This window comes from Watersipora subatra, chromosome 8 (assembly GCF_963576615.1).
Source record: "Watersipora subatra chromosome 8, tzWatSuba1.1, whole genome shotgun sequence".
In the NCBI taxonomy this organism is placed as follows: Eukaryota; Metazoa; Bryozoa; class Gymnolaemata; order Cheilostomatida; family Watersiporidae; genus Watersipora; species Watersipora subatra.
The window spans coordinates 44769056-44791620 of record NC_088715.1 but is presented as its reverse complement, the minus strand read 5'-3'; the positions used below and the strand labels follow the sequence as shown (position 1 = coordinate 44791620).

The window sequence follows — 22565 nt, the reverse complement described above, 5'->3', positions numbered from 1 at the left end:
GATGTTTCACAGAATGTTCCTCTAATGAATTGCGTACAATGTTACTATAATGTACCGAGCATAACCGTCGACAATATTCTTTCCTTAAGCTATACAACATTCCGCCAACATTACGTCTCGGAAGCAACCTAATTTTTCTATAATGTGCCATGCTTGACCTTCACACAACATCTCTTCTCAAGGCTGACGGACATTCAACAAATATTGCACCTTAGATATATACGAAGACTTTTACTAGATTATTCTTAAAATAATCTTTGTGAGCATCTCAATAGTTAGGGCATGGTTCCGAAGCTGTATATTTTGGTACAAACAGTTGCATGATATAATAACAAAAAATAATATGAAACACAATAAAAATATAGCTATAAAATGACTAAACTCTATATATATTGTCATCATCAAAACATGGCAGAAAAATACCACAACCTTTACACCAGAATAAATTATATATCAATGATACACAGAGACAAACAAGCAAAGCTATGATCATATTTGTGAATAATGCTACAGTCCACCAAATGCTTTACCACATTAGACTAAAGTTTTTCCAGCTCGTCCGTCCTTGGATTGTGGTGGCGAAGGCTGTTCTTTCATCCAACAATTCAGATTACAGTACAATCCTTTAAGCCCTGAAATGTGAAGAAGCATTTATATTAGCAGATGAGAACTGCTAAAAAGTACAGAATACAAACAAAGCAAATATGAGTATAAACTAAATATGGCAACAACCTGTTAACAAAGTAATTATGAACATCGAGGTTGATCTGCCACATCACAGTGTCACTTGCTAGATACATGAAATAGTACCAGCAATACTTTTCTTTTCACTATTTGTGGGCACTCTATAATAAGGTAATATTGTCCACTCATTCAAGTTTTTGGAATCGCGATTCCTCATAATAGGCACAGGTGGATACAAGAGTGCACAACCACCATATTTTCAAAATCATCCTAATCAGCTTTTTATTTAATGGCTTCATAACTGAGCTTCCTATAAGGCTGCAACTTCATATTGGCATATTATGAAAAATGCACAAGCATATCATATTTAGGGTTGCGCTAATAGTAAGTTTCTTCAGAAGCAACTAATGTCCTAGTCGCATTGTTCTTATGCTGAATTATCATTTTAATAATTTGAAATTTAAAAAGAGTTGTTGTAGAATAGCAATGCGGTAAATTAATTAGTAAATCTCATGTAGCAAAAAACACAAACTTGGACATATCCATTAAAAAATAATAACAAACTGTAAGCTAACAACTCCGCATTAGTCGAGTTATTTACTTGGAGGTTAACCTTTCTGATGAGACGCTATATGTGCAAACAGCTATATACGCAGGTAAATGAGAAGCACTGCTAATGCTATTGCAGATTGTTCCAAAGCTTTAAGAAACGCCGTGCAGATATTTAATGAAAAATTAAACGATAAGATTTTGTAAGTTTTAGTTGATCTAGAAGTATGCGAGCAGCCTGCCTTTTCAATTTCCTTTATAAGCTTGTTTGAATTAGCGCGTACACTCTTTTAAAAATACATAGTCAATCAGCTATTGTTGCCTCTTACATATTGTCAAATTCTTCAATCATACCTATCTTATATCACAATCAAATAGCTGAAAATCATGTCATAAAAAGAGAAAAAGAAATTACATCGCACTACTAGCTCTAAGTTGACATTTTGGTAAAAGGCAGCACGATTCTCAACCTAACATGCTTATCACAAGTTATACATAATCTAACACAATGCAAACTTTCAAGAGTTGCTTTCTTAATTATGTACACGTGCACACAACTCTTAGATTTCCATATTTTCTCTGCTTAAAATTCTGATGTGCTAGGTAGTTAGTGTTGAAATGTGCTTCCAATCTGCCAAAAAAATCTACGTTTTGTACTACAGCATTTCTAAATTTGAAACTAATTTTTCCAACTTTCAATAACAAAAATCACAGTTAAAGGGAGAGTAACTATAGATCTATCGTAAATTCAAGAGTACAAGTCGAGATCTGAAGTTTGGTTCGAAAATCCTGGTTTTGACATGTACATACCGTGACCTCTTCCATGGCCCAAATCTTTTATTCGCTAATAGTTCAATCGGGATCAGAGGCGGGCAATGCGTAGCTGAAGAAATGGCATTCAAAACACCATCAGTAAGGACGCCTTTTTTGGCGCCGTCGGGAATACTACAATTAACAAAAGCCTGAGAGTAGCATGTTATAGTGAAGATCACAGAGAACAAAAAACAAGCCCTTAACCAACGTACTGGTTCTCCTCAATACAAGAACAAAACCGCTACCTCGGATAATAGGTATTCAACAGAGTAGCAATGCCGCAAGACAGATTTCTGTCAGAAATCGTGATTCATGTACAAGAAAAAGGTGTGAATGCCCAATAGTGGATGTGTCAAATGGAATACTGAAGTGTGGCCTTGTAGGCGGATACTACAAAAACCAACATCAAATTCAAAACATATCACGTAATTCCAGAAGAGAATCCTAGTGATGACATTTCGAATGGTGAATAATGGGGACCTGGTGTTCCAATCAGCTCACATTGAGTAGGATTACTGGTATTTCACTATTTTATAAATAAATTCCTATATGTGATATCATGTAATTTTGATTTGCAACGGTTTTTGAAGTTGAATTTTACTAGAAATCGTGCCATGAATTACATTACCGTCATATTTTTGTGCAGACACCGCAGCAATACTATTTAAATTCATGAAAGAAACGAAGTCACTGTTGGGATTCAAACACAAATGCTCTATGGTAACATCTTCCAGCGCAGCGAGCTGGAAGCTTGTAGGTGTAGCATAAATACACACTGGTCAGTGCGCGAGGCGACATTGCAGTAGAAGGACTGGTCTTATGTACTGAATATTATATGGCAAGTTTATCGAATTTGATATGGTTGTCACGACGTTAAGGGCTTAGGGCACAAATAAACAAACTTTCCATGTAGCTGAATTAAAGCATATTGATAACATATTAGTAAGCCTACAACATGTATAATAAAAACACAGACATGGAAAATTTGCAATAGTGATGGAAAAATGCAAGAAATATGTCTAGATCTCACCTGTCCCACATTTATTGATACCGATTCAATTGGTTATGGAGAATTTACTGTTGAGCCGAACCGGTGTATGGTTGGCAAATTGACCATAGTAGTGGTGATTGACTAGATAACGATTAGACGATTAGTTGCAAGGATAATGGCCAGATCTTGTGAGATTCATTCTAAAAAATCGCAAACAAACCACATTAGAGATCTTGCAAACAACAAATCGATAAACTATCTATATGGTAAGAATCTAATGGTTATGGACTTGGACTGAGATTGAACCGATAACCTTGTAGTTGCAAACCCTAAATCTGGCCACTAAAAACTGCTGGTTGGTCACTACTAATATTGCTCAACATTTTCCAACTGAATAACAAGTTTAGTAGCTCAGTGACTAACAAACATGTCTTTACTCATTTGATATATGCGTATAGATCTTCATCTTTATGGAGACAATTTTGGAGACAAAAATAATGGCAAAGAAAGAATTCTTCAAATTAAGTTTAGGAAATGGCGTTCAAACTTGCAAGCTGATGCTTTTCAAGCTGTTTTCCAACGTCAAACGCATCCAAGAACGATAATCCACTGCAGTTTACCACCATGGAGTGCAATTATTTAGAAACACAGTCTTTAACACTCGGTTTTATTTACGGAGAAAAACTTGAATTTGTACCAATGCAAAAAACTTTACTCACCAGCAATAACGATCGCAAAGAGCGTCAATATCATTTATTACTATATTGTGAATTTTATTGCAAGTATTGCAGATGAGTTAAGCATCGTTAAATCATTAATTAAACTACAACAACCGGAAAAATAAATCATATGGCGGATATTTCCTCCTCCTAGTTTTGCCTTGTCCGATATTTTCAGGCATAATACGATGTAAATGCATACCTTCGAAATCTTTCGAAGGAGTACGATGCGGATTTTTAGCTTTCCCACGCATCGAACTTCATAAATTCCGAAAAGTTATAACTAAATTCTATGTATATGCCCACAAACAATCTCGGTTGATATTTTGGTTCATTATACAGTAATACAAAAAGGCGTTTAATCTCTTTGTAAAGATTTAATAGACGTAAACTGACAAAACGTCGTAAAACCACGGTTATGGAAGACCAAGCGAGTCATACTTAACGCCGAATACCTGTTGGAGATTCCGACAAGTTGGTGATTTTTTCTGAAACTACCGATGTGATTACCGCTGCCTATACTCATGATGTCGTGTTAAAACTGCTAAAAGAGTTCTGAATAAATATCGTCGAGTGATTTATTCACTACTAATGGACGTGATTTGACGCTATTTGGTAAGAAACCTCAAATTGTTGATCAGTTACAAAACTGCCTTACACAAAGCCACTGCACACTCGCAGACCTGCGAAAATGGTGCCCGAAGGGTTGAAATCAACTTGATATCGAATAATGAATACCATATTTGCCTTGTGGTGACCGATTTAACTCATGCACTACTATAAGCCCCTCTGTGGGGCTTACAGACAATTTAAATCAGACGGAAGCCCCTCATTGGAGCTTTTTTATATTATGTGGTTTGGTTCTCTTTTTGTAGCTACAAGTGAATGGATTCAAATTTTCTTGGTTCAAATGCTTAGTATGGAGACTATTGTAGTGTGTGCTCATGTGAAACTGACAGTAAAGGATTCTTATAAGTATTATATATATAGCATTTGTATTCATTTCATGTGAAACGTTAATTGCGGATGATTCCCAACATCTATAAGCACAAAAGCTCTGAAACGCGCTCGTAGAGAGCATACGAATTTCATCGCATCCGACGAAGACTTGCCTTGTTTGGCCTGACCCATTTTGTGAGCAGCTGTTTGAATGGCTTTTGTTGATACAAATTAATTATGTTCAACCTAAAATGAATTACGTAGTGAATAAGTTGAAGACTCTTTTATGAGAAAGAGATTTTGAGGTGATTCTTTTGTGAGCAGTACATCATGTTTATGTTACACAACTATTTATTGTACTGACTGATAAGAAAAACGAAGTTGCAAGTTGTCAGTCAAGACTCAATAATCATTTTTTATTTACAGCATGAAACTTTGTTGAGTCCAAAAATAATCCATCAGACAACAAGCAAAGCAACCTTTTCACTTCTAACATTCCTTGCAAAAAACATAATTTTCAGTGATTTGTCTGCTAATATGTTACACAATTCTAAGAAAATTTATCTTTGCCAAAATTATTTAAGCATTGCCAAGTGGAAGTAACTTTATGCGGATCCATGGTCTATTCTAGCAAATACATGTAGACTAATTATTATGACATGACCATGTAGTAACTGTAATTTTTAAATTCTGTAATTTATCTAATTGTGATTTTTACAAGTTGATATAAATGAGATAATCTCTCTTCGAGTTAAATTCAACAACAAGATTGCATAAAGGTTTGGAAATTTTTTTGAAGGTGCATCCCCCTTTTTCTTATTTTGTAAAGAGCAAATCTGACAATACAACAATCATTTCAACGGGTATGTGAACTGACTGTTTGATATAGCCGCGTAATTGCCTTTAAGCTGTATAAATCATCTATCTGAGAATTTTCTGCAAGTTGACAGTCTCGGTTACGATGGTTGTTTCTTGTGTCATTACTGACCAATGCCCCAGATGGGCGCAAACTATTTTTCTAATTGCAAAAGGAAGATTTGTTTAGTAAATTGACAATGTCATATAAGCAAGCTAATAACAATAACTGAACACTTCATTGTTTTGTTAATTATTTGTAATATCTACTGTGACAAGCAACGACAAAAACTGAGCCAAAGGTTTCAAAAGAACAGTGAATATCACACTGTATTATTTAACACTGTTTACGAAAACCTACAATAGGTGTTCTCGTCATTTCATGAACAAAAAATAAGATTGTTATATATGACCTATTGTTAAAGGTTGACTTGCAACAAAATTCACATTACAGTTATTTGATATCAAAAGATGCACCATGTCTTATTCTGTTGTGTTGTAGGTGCAAATTATATGGGAATGTAATTAAAAGCTTTTAAAAGCTAAAAAAACCAACAGTTAATCGCAGCCACATGAGACCGCCGTAGTCTGAATTCTCTTTCCAAAGCGGCTCAAATGGGACGTAGTTGTTACAGGATGGTTTCTGTTTACACTTTCATGCAACCTCATTCGTCGAAATATTTTCACAAATATATTTCACACATTCAATAAAACCAGGTCTATTGTTCTTACGCGTCTATTTTATCGTCATTGTAATGCAGTCACTTTTAGCTCTGATATATTATAACTTACCGTAAAAAGTCGTTAAACTTTCTATCCTTAGTTCGAAGGCGTACATATCATTGTCTGATAATCATGACGAGCCTGTTGGTCACATGTGATATTCGAAAATTGCTGCAAAAATTATTTGCGAAGTATTGGGTCACATGATCAGATTACGACGTGACGATTAGATCAAGCCAAAACAAAATTGAAAGTAGCGCGCATCTATATTTGATATGGGGTCTTCGGTAAAACCCGAAGTGTTTGTCATAAACTAGTGCTACGATAAGTTTTATATGGAGCTTTTTATCGGCCTTTCAATTCACATGAGAACATCATGTAACAAGACAATAACCAAACTGTCAGAACTACGTCAGAGAAATAAACAGATTGCAATTTACGGCGGCTTTTTGTTTTTGAGCTTTCAAGAGCTTGTAATCACATTTCCACATATTTGGCACCTACAACACAACAATGTAAGACATGGTGAATCTTTTGATACCAAATAACTGTAATGTGAATTTTGTCGCAAGTCAACCTTTAAAACTAAAACTAAAGCTTTGGAGGCTAAGCTGCTTTTCATCAACAACAAAAACTTCAGCTTTTTAAAATTCACTCTCAGGGTCGTAGAGCTCACATGTGTGCTATACGGCTCTGTTCACGTCTACACATACTGTTGCAACAATAAAGCTATCTCTCCTTGGAGCAGACAATTCCACTTCTCCGGTAACTTTTAACTACTAAACAGCTATGGCATTCGTTAAAAAGTATTAGTCAGCCCAGCTTATAGCTCTATGGTGACAGTTTTGTCTTATTAATAGAAACACACATGCAATAGATTGAAGGGGAGTCTATGGGTGATCGATCCGCATGATGCCACACTATCACAGTATTATCCAAGAATTGTATTTCAATGGGATTATCGCTCAACTGAGCAGTTACCGGTGTATCTTAGACTCGCAGCTTACAAATTTCTTACTCATCAATACTCTTTAAGGGTGGTCAGTGGTCACGTGAGAGCCGAAATGAACTAAACGACACAAAACAACGTCGCTGTCAGTTGTAAACTGTTCAGCCGAAGACATTTCTGGCTGAAACGAACCATTTCGATCCTGCTCAAAATTTTGTGGTCGAACCCTTGCGTTTATTGGCTGGTTAAAATTCTACCGAGCACTCGTCACATTTCTATTTACGTGCGTGTGAGCAAAGGTAAATAGAAATGGGACGATCTTTTTATTTGGTTAAATAAACAACATCAAACAATTTATGACCAGGCTCTCCCGGACTTGTGATTGTGTTGCATGCATGTAAGATGTTGTGCTTGAGTTTTGCATAAATGTTAAAAAATGGTTGTGGTTTTATTTCCTGTAGAATATAAGTAATGTGTCATACTCATCCTGATGAATAATCGTTGCCTGTTTTATTTATGTAAAACCACAGTACTATGATGAAGACTGTTTTTGTTTGTTATGTACTCAGCATAGAAAAACATTCATATCTTAACAAAAAGTATAATTTTGTTGATGGAAGGTTTGGCAAAATTTTTCTATCGAGTGATTTATTCTGAGCAGCTGAACGATCTTCTGATAAGTCTGCTGTGTAATAATAATTAATAATTGTTCCTCAAAGTTTTTTGTTTACAATAGAAATATTTAGTTTAAATACATAAAAACTACCAATGAAACAGTGTCCTGTCTCCATGCGTATGGTATCTAGGAGGCGAACTGACTTCGGATGCCATGTGACATGTGGCTTAGCCGACCCAAAGTAAACTAACCTCCAAACTTAAGTCAGTTCGGTCATCGCGTGACCACAGCTTTAGCGTGTCACCTTTGCAACATTACTAAAAGGCTGTGTTTCAAGTAAGCGAATCTATTACTGGTGCACCTTCCATTACATCACGTGGTCCATACATGCATACATAGCTGAGAGGTTCTATAGAGGTCCGAAGGGCTATACAATATTACATAGCCTTTTGCAGAGGTCTCTCCAAAGTCGTTCTGTTATCGAAGATGTCATTGGCAGCTGACCAAACTTAAAGTAAAACAACCATGATAGTTAGTGTAATTAATATAATTATTCAATAAGTTAAAGCAATGGTAAAATAAATTGTGGCAATATGTTACAATGCAATACTGTTAGCAGCGGATGACATTCAATCTATATATAAATGTGAGCGTTAGTCGGTCGGTCCAGTTGTATACGGATAGTTTTAGTAATAAAAAATTCGCTTCGCAGAGGATTTAAACTTGCGAAGATTGTAATCGCAAGTTTGCAAACACGCATAACTAACCACAAGATTGTGATTTTCGGCCATTTTTTTTCGGTATCCGTATTGCGATTGTAGGTTACTAACTAAATGTATATGTAATTTTTACTATTAACTAATATTACCATTTGTTTCATTTTTATAAAGTCATTTTAAAATCCATTACCTCTCTTTTAATGTGACGTTTCAATTTCAGATGTCCTGCTACATTCCTATTTTCAGTTTCTTATAAAGCAATCGCTAAATCTACAAAGTACCGTGGTGTGCTTCATTGCTATACATTTGTACTGGTATCGTCCATAAAAACTTTTTCAATAGTTTTTCAAAGTAGCTTCTGCTGCAGCAGTAACCTTTGTATACACACGTTTCTACATGTATATAGTCACTGTTATTAATAATTCAGCCTAGTCATGATTTTTATTTTATTTTTTCAATTAAATAGTGCAAGTGCTCTAGAATATCGAATATCAGAATAGGATGAGGTTAAGCACTTTACAAAGAATCACAGCCATCTTTGGTACTAAAAATGATCAGTGCTTGTCCAATTACTACATGAATTATGATGTTATACTTATTTCTTTGGCAATTAGGCTTATTTGTGCTGTTTGTCCGAGGTTGGAAGGAGCAGAAAAGCCTCTGACCTCTTGTATAGAACGCACTAGAGTTTGCGCAAGCAGAGTGCCTCAATAGTTTAATAACCTAACCAGGATGGACAATCATTTGTGTCGCTTTGGTTGTCCACTAGTTTATTGAATGATTCATAAGCAGTTTGTTTGTGTGTGTGTATGTGTGCTCTGGTCACTCACCTGTTCCCATACACGTCGCAAAGTACTGGCGACAGCACCACATGCTATTAGCGGTGAAATGGGAACCTATGCGCCGAATACAGCCAAGGACCGCCGATAGTTGCAGACGGCCTCGCAATAGTTTAGGGCTGTTCAAATGTCGCAAAAGGCCGCAGGCAAAACCTTCATGTAATGCTCGTACAGGTGAAGGTCACCATTATAGAAACGGCATGGCGAGCGAACATTTTATGTGATTCCTCGATTATGTTTAGCGATGTAGCTTATATGTGAACATATGCCACCGAGCCTAGTGCCGCAAGCGTTTTGCTGCGCAAGTTACCGCCAGAGTTTCGAAATCGATATGTGAACCAGGCTTTAGTATTAAGCTGCGTTCAGATCAGCCATTGTGCAGAGGCCAAGTTTGATCTGAGAGTGGGTGATTTTGTCCGTTTTTTATTTGCAGGGTCAGATAACTTTAGCTGATATATTTTAGTGAGTCACTCCTTGAATTTTGCTGACTGTTTCCTACAATGTTTTTAGTGAACTTTTTTAGCAAACTGCCTGATTATTTTGCACTGCTCATCGCTAATAATGGATAACCATAAGGAGGACGATCTTTTGCTAACATAATGTGCGCAGCAGTTATATGTTCCACAGCAGTTTTCCGGGTTGCGGTTACTCATGAGTGAAGCTATGACAATAGCATACACAGGTGTGAAGACAAATATGGTGTTCATATTAAAGCCTGATTTCCATATGACAGCACAAGGCCGCGACGTCCTGCGTGCGTAGGCCAGCTGTGATATGGAAACTTCAACACACGACGATAGCGCGACGTGCGTACACTAATCGCAAGGATCCAACAGAATGGGTCCTTGCGATGGGTGCGCACGATTATGTATCCCACAATACACCGCTAGACCTTGTCAACCCATCCCATAATTCAAACGGAGGGCTGTTTTCCGAAGAAATCTGTCTCTCCTACGAAAAAGTAAGGAAATTATCCACTCTGTCCAATGCAAGCGTGGTGCCTACGCGCGAGATGGAAACACCGCATTGCGGCCTATAAAATGCATTGTGCACGATCACTGGGCTGCGCACGATCATTGTGCTGTCATATGGAAACCAGGCTTTAATGACACTATGACTCACGGTAAAAAAGATGTCATTGGCTACTCAAATAGAATATCGGCTTTGAAAAAAAATTTTCTCTTTGGACTATATCGGTATCAGGCTTGTTTGCGCTGTTCACACGATACGATTCTCGGTCAGTAGAAAAATTGGTCAGAGAATTGACCCAAAATCGGCTGCTGTGACCGCAGCTTTAGTCTGTTAGATTTAGCTTTCTGCTTTTAGGAGGAAACTTATGTTATGCAAAAGCTATTATAACGAATATTGTTGGTTGGTCACATCGTGTATCTGCTCTAGTAGGGCAGTGGTGTCAGGTTTAATGCTTATTAGTTTGTTGTAGGGGCTTAATAGAAACTGATGTTTTTTTTTCTTCTCTAGAGGGTATTCTCAGTAGAAGCATATATCTGACTTTAGTTCATTTTTGGCAATTGTTTCCAGTTCTAATTTATTGCAGCTTCAGTGGTAGTGTCTGCCTTTGAATTTTGAGCTAATATAATCGTGCATTGTGGTGCCATTTTGTGAAGCGACCAGCATTTGTAATCTTCAGTTACACACCCCATGAATACTTGTCATTGTGAAACAAAGGAACTCATCATGTTATTCAACTTCTATATTAGTATTTATGCATCCTGTCTTAAGAGTATTATACACCTCTTACATAACCACTCATCCCCTTTTATTTAACCATTTCTGATGTGATTAGGAAACAGCTTTCTGGACTCTTGCTAGCTAGCCTGGGCATGGCTCTCGTGGTGGATATGGAGAGAGAGCCTGGGACACATAGCGAAAAAAAGGTAAGATAACTTCTGCAAAACGAGCGACATATGTTACATATGACGCTCAGACTGATACTAATGGAAGCGTGTCGTTAGATTCGTATCTCACGATGTATTAGATGTGGCGCGTTTAAAAGCTTATTGTCACGGTAACGTGACTTGATCTAGTAAAAAGCGCTATTTTTTTGATAGGCTGGGTGGTTACGAAATACCTCGTTTGATAATAAAACGATAGGAACCATAGGCTACTATTCTCTTGCGTTTTCACGTTAGCAGTTTCATTTCCTATACTGATAAAAATGGAGCCATTCAAAATTCATCTATCAAAGCTAGGCATAGTCACACTGAGACCAAAACAGTCTCAAGTTTTACAACATATTATCGCAGGTTTTGACCAATTTATAGTTCTTCCTATTGGCTTCGGAAAGAGTATTTGCTTTCAGATGGCACCGTTTTGCAGTGGTAGATCCGAGTTGTTCATAATAACTGTCGCGAATAATAATACTCGTGAGTAAAATAAAACTGAGATTACTTTTTACTAGATAAACTTTTCTTTACTAGCAGCGTGCAATTCATTTTTGTTGTTCTATTGCTGTTCGTTTGCTATGTTTGTATTGTTATTGTGAATTTTTTTTATTCAATTGATTCAATTTTTTATTATAATTAAATCAAAACATAATGAATTGAACATATGAAATAATATAACTGTCGTTATTGATTTATTATGCAACCAACATTTCATACTTACTAACCAGCGTTTGTTTGCTGCCAATTCAGATTAAAAATAATACATAATACTCGCGGAGATCATAAATAAGACCGTCACATGATACTCCTTCGGAAATAGCGATTGTGATATTAGCGACTTCAGAAGTCGGCTTTTAGAGTTGTCTTCCCCGCGTGTTGCGATGTGTCCCAGGCTCTCTCTCCCAATCCCCACGAGAGCCATGCCCAGGCTACTTGCAGATTTATTATTCCAACTTCCTAGCACCTGCTATTTTACTGCTTAGCATAAATGTTATCTGCTTCCTTGTACTTACTCGCTTACTGCCTAGGAAGCTTTGCAGCGCCCAATCGTCTGTGATCTACGGATGTGACGATTGCCTGACTGATTAGGCAAACATATATAAGCCTATGTAGATCAGAAACAATTTGAACTCCATATTTTACTCACGCTCTACGTATCACTCTGCTCTTGTATCACTCTTTATATTTTTAGACTTGCGCAATGAGCATCGGCCATTGACTTGATTAGCCTTCATATATTTCATGTTTTTGCTATTGAAAGTTTGAACTTTTAATAAATATATTCTGTTTTAAAGTTTTTTAACTAAAACAAACCAGTCTAATTCTTGACATTAAATCTACACCTAAAATACAGTCCTTTATAAATTCGCAAATCATAAACCAACTACTTGAACCACCAATCCAGCACTTATAGTTAATAATCCTTTAAACAGAGGGTCATTACAATTTCTATGTCATCAGTGAACTATTCAATTGACAAGTTCATTACTAAAGCAGCATGTTTGTGGTGGTTGTAGATAGTAGTTTGTGATTTTGCTGCCAGCAACTTTCTAACAGCAAATTGTTTCCAGCAAAACTGTTGAAAATCTGAGTGTATTGATTTTAACTATATACATTGTATAATAACCGCAAGTACATCACTAACTTCCATACTATACTCCACACAAGTTGCTTGTAAAACTGTGTATCTTATAACTGAATATTGTAAGATGGCAGATCTCTTCATGAGTGTTTCTATTGTATTCTCAAAAATCTGGTTAATCATTGATTGGCTTGGTTTGCTGAGCATCAGTATCTTTGTCAGACTTATATGTCAGACCTATGTTGGCATAGGCCTGAAATCCTCAATTGCTTTATTTGTTTTCTCTATAAAACATGTTATAATGGAACTCTATACATAACAACCCAAAGGTAGACAAATGTGTTTTATTTTATAATTTTAAAAGTATAGCACTATGATTCTTCGTCTTAACTTATTAGTATGCTGGACTTGGTAGATGGCATCGAAATCTGCAAGCAAACACATTAACAATCAAATATATTACAGAATAGGAGAATGTGTTCTAAAAATGGTAACTACCCTTGTTGCTAAGCTCGCACCTATTTTTTGGATCAGCTTTAAAATGGCTTTTTTGCTAGAAAAACAGCAATACTGTTTCTAGTGCTTTTTGATTCAACTTAACTAGCCCATGTTTAGTACATTTACTGTGACTAGCATGCTCACTTATCACCACTTGCGACTCTACCACATGCCATTCAGCCACCTAAATGCTGAGTATTAATTAATGTCATACGGCAACCAGCTTTATGGATGCAAAGCTTTTATGTGAATTTAATAATATTTTTAAAATTAATTGCTATTAAATCTAAGTGGTAAGTACAATGGCTGGTTTGGAAACTTTGGATAAGTTTTGGCACAGTATTCCGATGTCACTCGTGAAAAGATCCTGAGACCTACCGAAATTTATTAAAAATAACATTCTTTGCAATTGTGTTATGCAATTAAAACGTGATTTTAATGACACAGATGGCTCCTGCCTCTACTTCTCTCATCTAAACCAAGAAAGAGTCATGTAGAAGGTGACGATGACTTCCATGATGATTTGAAATCAAGCGAACAGCTGGAAATCGAACTGTCAAGGTCTGGCTCGAACATAGTGGAGTGCATCGGTAGGTAAATATGACCAATATTTCCAGGTTTTCTACAAAACAAAATATCTGGCACACATTGCAGCCTCGCTGCATATGCTAAACTGCATGGCTGCTCATATTGTGGTGCATAATTTGGGTATATAAATGTATTTTGGTATTAGCTACTTTCACTTATTGTTAGTGTATAAAGCAGATATACAGAAAGCAGAGTGGCTTGAAATAATACTGCAGCAGATCAGCGATATGTAGTTAAATTTATTTTATGGTTGATACATATGCTTTTTATAATAATATTAGCATATGATATTTATTTAGCAGGTTATGAGGTACAGAGCTTAAAACTCAACTGCAATGACTGCACCAGCTTTATAGCCTCCTGTCCAGGTTTACGCATCATCCCCTGATGCGATACTAATCAGTGTAAAAGATAGAGGTGGTATGTTTCCACCTCATCCTGTCATCACAAAGATATGTCTAGGCTCAGAACTGAGCATACGGCAGGGTGTCGACTTACAAGGAATCACTGCAGACATACACAAGCTGGTGGTCACTAAAACTCTTTCATCGGTTTTACAAAGCAATTTGCATCAGGGATTTCCATGCTCGTTCCACTGCACAGCGCAACGTTAGTTAAAATATCACCTCCAGATATTTCAGGATTATAATTCATCAGGAGGCTACAAAGGTAGCAGCTAACAAGGGAATCTCAGATCAAGGCTTAGCCGACTGGTCGTCTTTAGTCATGTGTAGCCTTTCACAGTATGTCTAGAAAAGAGTACCATTTGTCGCTTGTTTTCTACGAGTTTGCTGATGCTGTTTGCATAACACCCAAGACCCAACATTTATATTCATGGCAGACTGCAATCAGCGTACGATGTACCAGTGTGTATGCATTTGAAATCAGTTTGTACACCTAGCTATCTGACATGTTAGCCCATAGCATATGGCAACATTGATAATTTTGCAATATCTTTTGGAATACATGTGCATCAATATACACTTTTACTCGCACTTTTTATATGAAATATTCAACTTCATGTTTACAAATTTGCAGGGTAGGAAATACATAGTGTATAAGCGGTGTATCTAAAATTTGAAACAAATATCTTGTGTGCTTTAGTAGTTATATCAAATTACGTGTAGCAACAAAAATGTCTCTTGATTCTTTCAGTGTAAACAATGATGACTCACTTGCCTGACCAGCTGCAAGTGAACAAAGCATTGCCCTTCTGTCACAAAGCATGCGGTTATTTATGTAGGACATCACTGCTTTGCATTGCCCAGTCTCCTATAGCTAATAGGTCTTAAATAGGCTCGTAAATGTCACCTTCAAGAAAGGGTAGTGAGCTTCAGCCAGCGCATTGGCATTTAAAATACACCAAAGGTCAAGCTGAGAATTAAACATGAGTAGCAGTACGCAGACCAACACACACAGGCACACATACATATTGAGCTATCCCTGCTACTTCACTCTGTATGGGGTATAAGTGGTAACATCACTTATGAGTTCAATATAGTGTCAGGGTCAGTCATGTAGTAGGACACTCCCCTGGTCATGAATATAATCTCCAACATATCTATGGCAAAACAGTCTTCAGCCATTTTGCAGCTGTTTAACTATGTGAATACAATTGTGAGAACTTTGCAAATTTTATGCAATTCAAGTTAGTTTATTTTTATCCTGCAAAGTTCTGATCAGACATCAGCTGTAATCAGCAATTTGGATTTAAATGCTCTCTGTTGTGTCCTTATGAGGCTTACAGCGTACCCGTACCCGTGGTTTTATAGAACTATTAGGACTAAAAATGGCTTGAGACAGCTGGAACAAACATTTACTGAACCAAAATGAATCGAACAATATTAGAGCATGAGCGTTTAATTAATCTAGCAAAAGGGCTACCCAAATATTGCAGCAGTAATATTAGGTGCTCAAAATTAGCCAGTTCAACCTTCTTAGGAGGGTTTTTGACATACACTATTTTCCCATGATGCGCAGTGCTTCGGAGTTGCGCCCTTTCCGAATCATGGAAACGGCGTCTTTGCACTGAAATCACTGCGCACTGATCAGTGCGAAGTCTGTACAAATTTGCAACAAGGAAACAGCAACTGCGCGGTGGCTGCACATATCTCCCATGCCATGAAAACGGATTCTTCGAGGGCCATGAAATAGTACAAAAGCTATCCTGCTAATCTTGTTTTCTAATCTGATTTTCTTTCACCTATATTTAATTATGGTCTGCGCCCACAAGGATGAGGTGATTACTTTCCCAGACTTTGTTATCGATGCCAACACCTTTCGAAAGACAGGAGGCACGGCCTAAATAACGTTTAAATAATATATTGCTTAAAAAATTCTTATTAAAAATATATTACTTTGTAAAAATTGTGTTCAAGTTTTGTAAAACATTGTGATTGTGTATTGTAAATAAAAGTATAATGATGACAGAAGCATAAAAAGACCTTTTCTGATGTTCGGTATCCATGATCGATTCAATTTCTCCATCAGGCGATTCGATTTATACAATGTCTCTTCTCTGGCTAATTTGCTGAAAACCACTGCGCAGCATGGTAACGTGTCAATCCCTTCGACTTCGGAGGGGGCTGCATCGCAGTACTGCGCACCATGGAAACATAGTTATAGTCCTTTTAACATTGCCCTAACAATAGACCGATCTTTAAACAGAGCAGCTCGTTTATTGTGAACGATATTTGCAATAAGGTTTCCTTTTATACATTTGGAAAATTTGCAGGTATTTTATAACCATAAAACAGCTAAAGTTTTTTAAAAATTCTGCAACTGAATAAAGCATTGTTGCAGAAAAACAGTGATATCTTATAGAGAAGTTGTTTTCATTGCATGAAGCAAGACTAAAGCTGAATAAGGATACTTTATTAATAATAATTTTGTTTGTGTTTTAAAGAGCCTTGTTAAATATTAAAATGGTTTTCTATTCTGTGCTAAAGTTTTGCATGCAAACAATAAAATAGAAGGAACTTAAATGACAACATAGGTGAAACAAATGCAGGCCTCGATTGAGTAAAATGTTGGTATATTGTACCTAAGTTCACTTGAAATGTAGAAAAGAGTAAATTGAATGTAATAAAATCCTGCGAAAGTGCTCTCAACTTCAATGAGGAATTAGTACGAGTGACTGCGCGTTACAATCAGAGAATATGAATAATTAAGCATTTTGCTATGTACACACTGTACTCTGCAATCAAGCGTTTCAATAAACACTTGCTGATGTGGATTTAACACCAGGCTTGACCTCAGAGGTCAAGTACTAGCCTAATTAATGACTCAATCAATAGCTAAGCAGTCTTGTCCCCGCTGAGCTTAGCAGCAATGATTCGGAAGGTTGGCACATTGAGACTGCTGAAATGGAAATAAAAACGACTGAATCGTGAAAATGTTTTTAATGTGATTGTCATCGATATTCTAATGCACATTAATAACACTAGTGCCGTTTCCATAATTGGCAAGAACAATGGATTCGATAATGTTTTTTAGATCGCAAAACTCGCTTAGCTTGCGGATTTATGCTGTTTCCATGACGCAGATAACTTGTGGATTGGCTCAGTTTGCAAATTATGAGCGTCATGGAAACGCAGCTATTGTCTGTTAATTCTCTAGCATGTTGAACTCTTCTCTAGTTGAGCTCTAAGAGATGAGCGAATTAATCACATCCTTCAAATAGCACGACAGTAGACGGTCTCACTGTCAAGGACTGTTACACAGGCTGAGGATGTCTGACTGCTAACACGAGCTCACTCCGTTGACTATCTATGCGTTGACTATCTATGCCATCTCACCGTGCGGCGCATGGGCCATCATCCTAACCATAATGTTTTGGAATGTTGCATATATGTTACAGCCATTCTGAAAATAGAAATACACACAAATTTTTATTAATCATTTTGATACTCATGTGGCTACAACATATAATGGCACTGTTTTGAAGCTGTCTTCTATTATAGTTGCAGCTGTGTCAAAGGTTGGCTTGCAATAAAATTCACATTACAGTAATTTGGTATTAAAAGATTCACCATGTTTTACTCTGTTATGTTGTAGGTGCAAAATATGTGAAAAGGGATTACAAGCTCTTAAAAGCTCAAAAACGAAAAGCCGCCATAGCTTAGAATCTCTTTATTTCGATGACGTAACCACGAAGTTTGGTTATTGTCTTGTCACGTATGTTCTCACGTGAATGGAAAGGCCAATACAAAGCTCAATATAAAACTTATCGTAGCAATAGTTTATGACAAACACTTTGGGTTTTACCAAAGACCGCATATCAAATATAGATGCTCACTACTTTACAGTTTTGCTTCGGCCTGGTCTAATTGGCAAGTCATAATCTGATAATGTGACCCAACACTTCGCAAATAAATTTTGCAGCGCTTTTCGATCATCAAAGGTGACCAACAGGCTCGTCATGATTATCAGACAATGATATGTACTCCTTCGGGGTAAGGTTAAAATATTTAATGAACTTTTGCGATAAGTTATAAGATATCAGTGCTAAAAGTGACAGCATTACAATGACGATAAAACTGACGCGTAAGAACAATAGACATAGTTTGATTGAATGCGTGAAGTATATTTGCGAAAACATTTTGACGAATAAGATTGCATGAAAGTGTAAACAGAATCCATCTCTCACAACTACATCACGTTTGAGCCGTTTTGGAAAGGGAATCCAAACTACGGCGGTCTCGTGGGGCTGCGATTTTATGTTCGTTTTTGAGCTTTTAAGAGCTTGTAATCACATTTCCACATCTTTTGCACCTACAACACAACAGAGTAAGACATAGTGAATATTTTCATATCAAATAACGGTAATGTGAATTTTGTTGCAAGTCAACCACCAAACACCACTAAACACCTGGCCAGACATTTAGTTGTGCTGCCAAAATAGATGACTATGGTATATTTAAACCCACCAGTCTCATGTGCATCGCATCTCCATCATTCGCTCATTGAGCAATGCTATGGCTGTCCCAAAGTAGGTATTATTCATGGAGTAAGCTCCATGACTGCATGAACAGTAATCAATCAAAAGTTTACTATTTTAGTCATGTTTACCAGTTTGCCTCTTCGCTATGACATCACTCAATAGGCTTACAGTGGAAATGTCTTACGGTGTGTTTACACTGCAGCAACTACTATCAATTTTAGTTGCGCATGAAATTGGCTGCAATCACATAGCTGCAACTTCCTACAGCTCCACCAATGATTGCACAGTAAGATTTTAGATTTACCAGACTTATTTGTTTTTTGAAACATGTAAACAGTTAGAATTTATATTTTCAAAGCTTGATGCAGTTGCACGAGTGCATTGGGCGGAGTCAATGACTATCTCTGACATCAAACATCTTTGTAAGCCTTTGCCTTTACAGATATTGTTACCCACAGCTAAAGCTTGGAACATCAGCAGAATTTATAACAGAATCTTTGTGATTGCTTTTGTCATGTTATGGAGGATTTTTTTCACCCAACCTCAGACAAGCTGACTATTTTACAGCGCTTACTGCTTGCTGTTTGAATTTTTCACATTTATTGCTCTTCTATATGAATAAACATGTTTCACCAATCATTGCAAATGCTAGTTGACTTTGATCATGTCTCATCGCTTTTCTTCTTTTCACAGTGTATGACTTAGTATGAGGCTTCCTAGTTCATCTACTAGCAAAGTTATGGTAGGGATACTTAACAATCACTTTCAATACGTCTACTTCATTTAAAAGCTACAGAGTGACAAATCTAAACATCTGAGGTATGCATGAGTTGACATTAACTGACTTGCCCTTAATTCGATTATGGAGCAAACTTTGAAGGCATGGTATCAAATGAAACCATATACATGTACCTCTGAAAGGTGTTATGAGGTCACTTAAGTTAAAGTTACACTAAGCCAAAATAAATTTGGGCCTACAAAAACAACACTTGAGCTAAGGTTAAAATGGTCCGCTGCTTCTGTAAAAAGTATTCACAAAATTAGCCATTATTCTTCTTTGAGGTAGGTTTTCAGATAATATGTCACATATTTCAAACATTCATCTTGTTCATTGTTAATAAGACTAATATGCTCATTGCTAATATGATTAATTTATCTCTGCAAAACATTCCAGTTCATTAGAACATTGTCAAGACATGCACAACGCTTCATTTATTACTAGGTGAATGCCCTGCGTTGCAAGGGTAATATAACTGCTAATAAACACTACATTACCTACTACATTACAATTACAGTACATTAACTGCAACTGTTTATAAGTTGTTTTATTACCCCTGCAATGCCAGGCATTCAGCTAGTGAGGCTATGAGCCCTGAAGCTAGATGGTAATTATTATCATTGCTATAACAGGACTACACTTGGACACAGATTAATATATATATATATATATATATATATATATATATATATATATATATACTCATGCTACAGACAGTACTGTTTTGGCTATTGAAGCCTCATCAGTGCAGCTCAGAGCTTAGGCAAAGGACACAAATCCCATTACCAATGAGAGTTGATTTCCTGCCATGAAACAACTAGGTTGCCTCACAGACTTTAAGAAAATCAATGTGCTGGCACCAGAGTGCTCAAATCACAAAAGTGATGAGCTTTGCACAAACACACCTAGTAGTCTGATCAGGCCAAGGCAACCAGCCGTGGCCTGATCAGACTACTAGGTGTGTCAGGCAGGCCGACGAGGGGAAGGCCCAGAGTTCAGGCTGCACCGGCTTGTTAGGATAGTAAGGCTGGCTCAGCTACCGGGCCAAGCCATTACAATATATACATATATATATATATATATATATATATATATATATATATATATATATATATATATATATATATATATATATATGTATATATGTATATGTATGTACATATACATATATACATATATATATATATATATATATATGTATATATATATATATATATGTATATATATATACATATACATATATACATATATATATATGTGTATATTGTAATGGCTTGGCCCGGTAGCTGAGCCAGCCTTACTATCCTAACAAGCCGGTGCAGCCTGAACTCTGGGCCTTCCCCTCGTCGGCCTGCCTGACACACCTAGTAGTCTGATCAGGCCACGGCTGGTTGCCCCAATCTCAGGCTCACTTGGAACGCTAACACAGCCTGCTCTCTGAGACCCTATCTAGGCTAGTCTAGGTTCCGGGCTAGCTTACTGTAGGGCCTGATCTCTAATGCTATGGCATTTCTGATCAGGTCCTGTTGTAGCGTAGCCAACCCTTAGCCTTCCTTAGGTATCTCCCAAGCAGTCCTTACTTGAAGCTAGATCAGTTTTGGTAGAATGGTCCTGACTAAGCCACCCAGGCAGGCATAAACGTGATCAGTCGTGTGAGTGAATTTAGCCTATTTATTATATATAATCATGAATACGTGTTGCACAGCGTCGCCCACTTACATAATAATTACATAACACCTAATTACGTTGCGGCAGGCCTGTGAGGCATGCAGTGTTACATAACAGGCTATAATAGAAAAGCACACATAAGGTTGTAATACAGAACATTGATATCTAAGGATAAGAGCATAGTTAATACATTTGTCTAGTCCTCCACAATATATATATAAAAAAAATTGTTTCCTCACCCCGGATATCCCGTATGGGTGGTAAATTCTGCTCTAACTCGGGTCTCCTACCAGAGACCTGGGAGTTTGAGCACTCGCCTCAAGATCTTAGCTGTTCCCAATAGCGCACTTTTCTGCAACTCACCTGAGTTGATTGCTGTTGGTATTTGGGCAAGCCATATTTTACGCGCCGGTGTTATTGCGCCCAGTGCCCCAATGACTACTGGGATTACAGTTGTTCTTACATTCCAGCATTTTTCAATTTCTTCTCCAGAAAGGGAGATATTTAAATATCTCCCTTTCTGGAGAAGAAATCTTTATGGTAAATGGATTATGATATACTTTAAATGCACAAACCCTATTACCCAAACAGACAATAGAAAAACCATTTGTGGTTGCATTGTACTATAGCCATTTTGCTTAGTATCAAATCTATATATGATGTATTTTAACAATTCTAAAGCCAAATTAATCTAGCTTATCCTTCAGGGTCCTATTGGGATCTGAACTGCAACATGATAAAAATGAATTTTTTTAAACTAATTTAATGTGAACTTGTTAAAGATTTTCATAAACATGACTTGACTTGGAGCTCTCTACATGCACATGTATTTTTCTATGTAATGCAAAAACACTGATTCAGTTCAAGCATGTACTCAGCTGCAATCTATTTCAATAACAGATTACCCAGTTTTTTCCAGTTAGAGTTTTCCCTCCTTGGAAGGTTGCATCTATGAGGTGTTAATCATGCCTCATAGCATTTCTCTAGAATTACTAGCAATTATCTGATACAACCTCCGGTAACTTCTCTTACTGCACCCTAAAACTTATGCTTAGTACAATGTGATTCTGCAAAAGAGTTGAAACCTGACAACAACAGAAGCTATGAAACATCCTGATAAAATACACCACAGTATAACAACTCCTTACCAGGTCTTTAGTATAACTACTAAATTGATGAAAACTGCCATATTTGGTAAAATCATCATTT

The 22565-nt window shown here is 36.8% G+C and overlaps 2 long non-coding RNA genes across 2 annotated transcripts; one reads left to right on the top strand and one right to left on the bottom strand.

Moving 5' to 3' along the window:
- Positions 1 to 281: 281 nt before the first annotated feature.
- On the bottom strand, positions 282 to 3924 carry LOC137401533 (uncharacterized). Its single transcript, XR_010979348.1, has 4 exons — positions 3757 to 3924; positions 3077 to 3237; positions 2044 to 2178; positions 282 to 632 (listed from the first exon to the last, which is right to left on the bottom strand). It is a non-coding gene; the product is annotated as an uncharacterized lncRNA (long non-coding RNA).
- Positions 3925 to 4221: 297 nt separating this feature from the next.
- Positions 4222 to 15010, top strand: LOC137401771 (uncharacterized). Its single transcript, XR_010979392.1, has 4 exons — positions 4222 to 4371; positions 11201 to 11291; positions 13828 to 13970; positions 14268 to 15010. It is a non-coding gene; the product is annotated as an uncharacterized lncRNA (long non-coding RNA).
- Positions 15011 to 22565: the final 7555 nt, after the last annotated feature.